This window comes from Scophthalmus maximus, chromosome 4, assembly GCF_022379125.1.
Source record: "Scophthalmus maximus strain ysfricsl-2021 chromosome 4, ASM2237912v1, whole genome shotgun sequence".
Taxonomy (NCBI): Eukaryota; Metazoa; Chordata; class Actinopteri; order Pleuronectiformes; family Scophthalmidae; genus Scophthalmus; species Scophthalmus maximus.
In genome coordinates this window covers 26,131,219-26,136,755 of record NC_061518.1, presented here as the reverse complement: position 1 = coordinate 26,136,755, position 5,537 = coordinate 26,131,219, and positions in this window count along the sequence as shown.

Here is a 5,537-nt window from a genome sequence, read left to right as displayed (position 1 = left end):
GAGACTCCTGCTGTAGAGTCAGGAGGAGGCTGACAAGGTCAATGGTGGGCATACAAACCACAGTTTTTAAACACAAGGGATCAGGGATTGTATTCTCATCTGGAGCACTTTGGTGAAGCAAAGGAAAAGATTTTGGTTAAATATCAGCAAGCAATTTTTATCTCATGGATCAAGTCCATGCAGACATTTTCTATATTAAACTAAGTCCATGCTCATGTGTGCCTAAACACAACCATAAAAACATTTTATAATGCTGCAATCACCACAGAGAAATTGGACATTTTTGGTGGAAAACAAATGAAATATGTTGCCATGGAACATTTTACTAATAAGTTTGCTACCAGCATTTTTGCAGCTTGTCTGATATGTTAATTAACTACACTTCCTCATCATATTATAGAAAATGATGGGGCCAGTGGTGCATTTCCTAAAAAACTGTATCTGCTGTTTTAAGTGAGTTGTAGCTCAATTACTAGTAGACAGGGTTGAAAGCTCTTTAGCCACATTTGCAATTACCCACTCTTCCTGTCGGGGTGATTCTGCTTATTATGTTATGAACTTTAATCCTGGAGAACTTTCAAACAAATGATACTCACTGTATTTTAACACAAGTCTCTCATTGTCAGTGTGCACAGTTGTGACCTCAGCACTTTTCTCCCCCAGCTAATACTCTTGTTTACAGGCAGCAGTGAGGCTCCCCTGGTCGACATTTTCATACCGACACAGAATATACTGTAAGCTTCTGTTGTGCTCTTTTCCTCCCTATCTTGTATATTTTGCAACAAGTGGAGGAGCAATGTGTTCTCATCACGTTCTGAAAAGAGCCTTTGTTAGGCTCTGAACACCTGGACAGAGTTATCTCAGTGATTCAGTCTCTCCCTCCCTCCTTCCCTTCCTTCCTCTCTCCCTTGCTCACTCTCTATCTGTCATTCTTTTTCAATCTGAATTGTTCTCGCCTTCTACCCTCCCCTCTCTCCATTTTACGCTCTGTCTGTGTCTGTCCAACTGCAGCATGGGGAAATTGTTTTAAGTTTAAAGGGAAAGCAGCACAAGGCAAGAGGAGTGATATTTATAGCTATGGTTTGAAAGTTCAGAGGTCATTTCTATGGTCAAGTTCTCCTGAGTCTGATTCTCAATGAAGTCATGACAGCGGGCAGAACCGTCAGGAGTCCTGCTTCCATGACAATGTTTTTGTACAACATGAATAGTTTTTAAACTTAAATGTCTTTGTAGTTTAAATAAAATATTATTGATCAATCAGATTTCATTAGTGATCACTTAAGATCTTTGTTGAAATGCTTTGAAGTCCACCAATTTTCTAATTCATTTTATTAGGCTATACTTTGTCTTGGTGTTGTAGCAGTGTGTTCTATCATACATTGTGCATTGTACCACTTTTATTATTTGTTCTAATATACAAATAAACAAAAACAGATGACTGTCCTGTTGGACAGGTCAAAAATGAAAAAAAAACATACAGAAGGCATGTAACTTGGTAGATATACTGTTGTTTTATTAAGTAGTATTATTAATACTATTAGGTAGTGATGACTTGCAGGTGTTCATAATATATACAGTACATTATTATTGGTGTATTATTATTTTATTTTTCTGATCTCCCACTTGTCTCTTGTGTCATATTAACCTCATGCATATGCAAGTTATACTTTCTCTCCTGTGTATACACTTTACTGTGTGTCTTATAGATATGTTGTTTTACTTTCTTTTCATATTGTGAAGATTTGATTTTCTTCCTTTGTATTAACATTCCCTTGTTAAATTCACTCTATTAAACACAGACAAGGATGTCACAAGAGGGAGAAAAACCTCATCGGGAATCCTGAATAAAAGAGTCTGTAACGCCAAAGATGGCGGTTGTATGACACATACGCCGCCCCTCCCTCCAATAAGTCAATAGTTTGTTGTAAAAGTATAAGCTCTGGAAAATCTGATGCGTTAAATCTTATGTTGGGGCAAAGTTACCAAACGTTTTTTTTTATCAGTTTGGATTGATGCAGTTTTTATTTCCTGGTTATTATTTATTTATATTCTGCCCTTGTGGACCTCCACACTCTCTTAGATTGGAGCCACATGATCATAATGTATGCAGTGGCATGTGCAAAGCACTAGGTTTATTGTACTTTATTTATTTCCACTCAAACACTGCTACTCAATCTATTTGGGAAAGTATGTAATTAACCTTTTTGAATAAAGCGCCTTATTTGCTTCGATTCAATTAAAAAAAAAGTATTTGTTGAGCGCCAAATCACAACATACATTGTTTCAAGGCACTTTACATAGTGAGGTCGAAACCTCATAATATTACAGAGAAAACCCATAAGTTCCCACAATGAGCAAGCACTTGGGCGACTGTGGAGGAGAAAAAACTCCCTTTTAACAGGAAGAAATCTCTGACAGAACCAGACTCAGTTGTGGGCGGTCATCTTCTGTCTGGACCAGTTGGGGTGAGGAGAGAGAGGAGGAAGAGAGGAGAGGTGGGAAGAAAGAGGGGGAGAGAAGAGAGAGAGAGAACAGCTGTACAACTGGCACTTTAATCTCTACCAGACTCATACTTATAATTACAGAAATATTACTGACACTTGTAAATACAGTGATGTTTTTATTCATAATAATAATAATAACGGCGGGTTTGGGTCCTGCAGCTCTGGAGTCAGAGATATACTCGGAGAGAGAGAAGCACACTTAGTCACGTATTGTAAATACATGGGAGGCAGAGAGAGAGAGAGAGAGAGAGAGGGAGAGAGGTGCTCATGATATAAATTCCCCTAGCAGCGGGGGGAACACTTGACTATCGTTAGAAGGTGTGCAGTGCCAATTAGCACGAGCAGCCAAGCCAGGAAGAGGAGAGGTCACCTGATCTCCCAACAGTTCCAACAGTCAGCCAGAGGACTACCCCAGAGTGATCACCTGCTATACTTCCATGTTACGGTGTTCAGAATGGGACATATCATGAGATCTTTTTAAGTACAATTTTCCCAACATACTTTAGGGTCGGTGTGAAAAGTTCATCACTCCAGCTGCTTTACTCCTAATTACTGTATGTCTCAGACAGCACACAAAACACCTGCATGACACCTGCTTCAGATCAGGTGATATGCATCATATTTTTGGGAGCAACACAGCAGTGTGCATGTTCGTCATTCTATTTATTCCATTCATGTACTCTTTAATAAAACGATCCTAATATTATAAAATATTTTTGTACTTGTTTTGCATAGTGAGCATCAATGGACATTTCCTCACAGTTTTACAAATATTGATGAAAAAATGCATCTCACTCAAGTATATGAAATTATGTATACAAAAAGAATCACAGCACAACAATACACTAGTGCTGTTATGTCATATACATAATGTAGTCTGGAATCATACGTAATAGTTAATAATATTGGTAATGATAAAATATGTGTATAATATTTAAGTATGAATCTATAGCTCCCTATCTTACCACAGGAACTATTCCAAGGAAGCAGGAACCAATGGAGAAACATTAAAACGCTGGTAACAAGGAAGCAGGTTAGAAATTCAGTTGTGAGAATATTCAAATCGTACTGCTGTTCATCGGAAAAGAGGCAAGCACTTGTAACAAAGCGTATTCAAAACACCTGAAATGCTCGACTGAAGATAAGCAAACAGACTTTTACGAGCTATTGTGGAGATTGACTGGTTGAACTAAAATGCTGAAGTACTCGACCAATCAGGCATGTTCAGCACTGCAGGCCCCACCCCAAAGATTCCTGTAGCACCCACCCACTTCCTGAGGGACAGAGGTAAAAAGATCTCCCTCAGACCCTTGTCTCTTCGATGGCAATGCACGGAGCCCCCGCGAAGATTCACAGTTCCGAATTTAGAATGACAGCAGTCTTATTTATCTGTTAATGATTAACAAAAATCCCTGTATCGTACGAGGGCCCTGTTCAATTGCAGTAAATCCCTCAACTGTTTTGAAAAACCAGAGCAGCTTCCTGATTATTTGCATGAGTCTGGGCCCATATTTTGCATTTCATATTGCCCAGCCACCAACGGGCGCGCACACACACACACACACACGCACGCACGCACGCTCGCACGCACACACACACACACACACACACACACACACACACACACACACACATCTCTCTCTCTCTCTCTCTGGGTCTCTCTCCTCTCAACCTCAGTCAATCCCTTTGAGTCTCTCTCCCTCTCTCATTAGAAAGTGTTAGAAACCTGCTGAAGTGAGAAATGAGCCTGTGAAAGCCCGTTGTCCTAATTAAACTTTGACATAAAGGGTGACAAGAAGCGCTGAAGGGGAAACAATAGGAGACTGTGCATGAGTGCAAGTCTGGAGCAAGCAAGCAGCTTTGTCCCCAAGAACAAAAGCGTTTGTTTGCATGTGTTCAGCTCCATTCAACTTCACCAGGCCCAGGTGCAAAAACCAACTTTGCGAGGAACATCACAACTTATAACACCTTTGCAAGGTTGATGAGCAGCCTGCAGTCATTCCAAGTCAAAGCAGCAGAAGCAGATCAAAGCCGTTGTGTTGCGATATAAATATTGTGCAGCAGAATGAATTCAGTCTAATTACTTTCATTGCCTGGACCTGTGGACCCAGCCACATAATTCCGCTGCGGAATGCTACTCTTGACTCTCCATTTGCTCTTCACAGGTTTCTGGTCAGACCTCGTAGTAACATGTGTCTCAAGGGATCGGCTCACATGTGGACAGCTGTAACTTTGTCAGGTCACACAGTGAACCACTTGAGTGACCGCTCCTGATCTTATCTCACCTCCCTGCTCGTTGCAAATAAACATTGTGCATCATTTCCCGTTTACAATGAACAGATGATGTTGTTTGTGGCCAGTCTGACTATACAGATGGGTACGCTGTCAATATGCTTTTGTGTGTCGGTGTGAGAAACAGAGAGAGATAGAGAACGAGAGAGAGAGAGCGGGAACTGGAGGGGCTGATTGAATCAGTGCACTGCACACCGCCCCACAAAATAGCAATGTACCCCTTTGAAATAGTGAAAAAAAATCAAAGCATTATGTTTCTTTCAGCGTTAATATTGTGTAGGTGGCCACAAATATATCAATGTATGGGAAGCACTGAAAAGTGTGACAATGCTTTCCGTGAATCACCAAAATGTCAGCTGAGTAGGCCATCCTCGGATCACCTCACAACTGACCACTTGGGATTGGATTGTTCAGGAGGGATTTTAATACCTGGTTTGAGCAGGGCCTTACACACACACACACACACACACACACACACATTGACTGGAAATTATAGCAGGAACAGTTTTGGGGGGGGGGGGGGGGGGGGGGGCACACCTTCTAGTTTAGCTAAGTTGAAGGATCTGCTCCCAACATCCGAGGTTCATGATGAACGCGTTACGCGTCGCGGGACGGTTCCACGGCGCAGCGCGCGCACGACTCTCCCCCCTCAGATAAGGGCCCTTGATATGTGATAGGGGCGGAGTTGGGCCCCCGTCAACTGCAGCGTGAGGAGGGAGGAGTTCCACATTCTTATAAAAT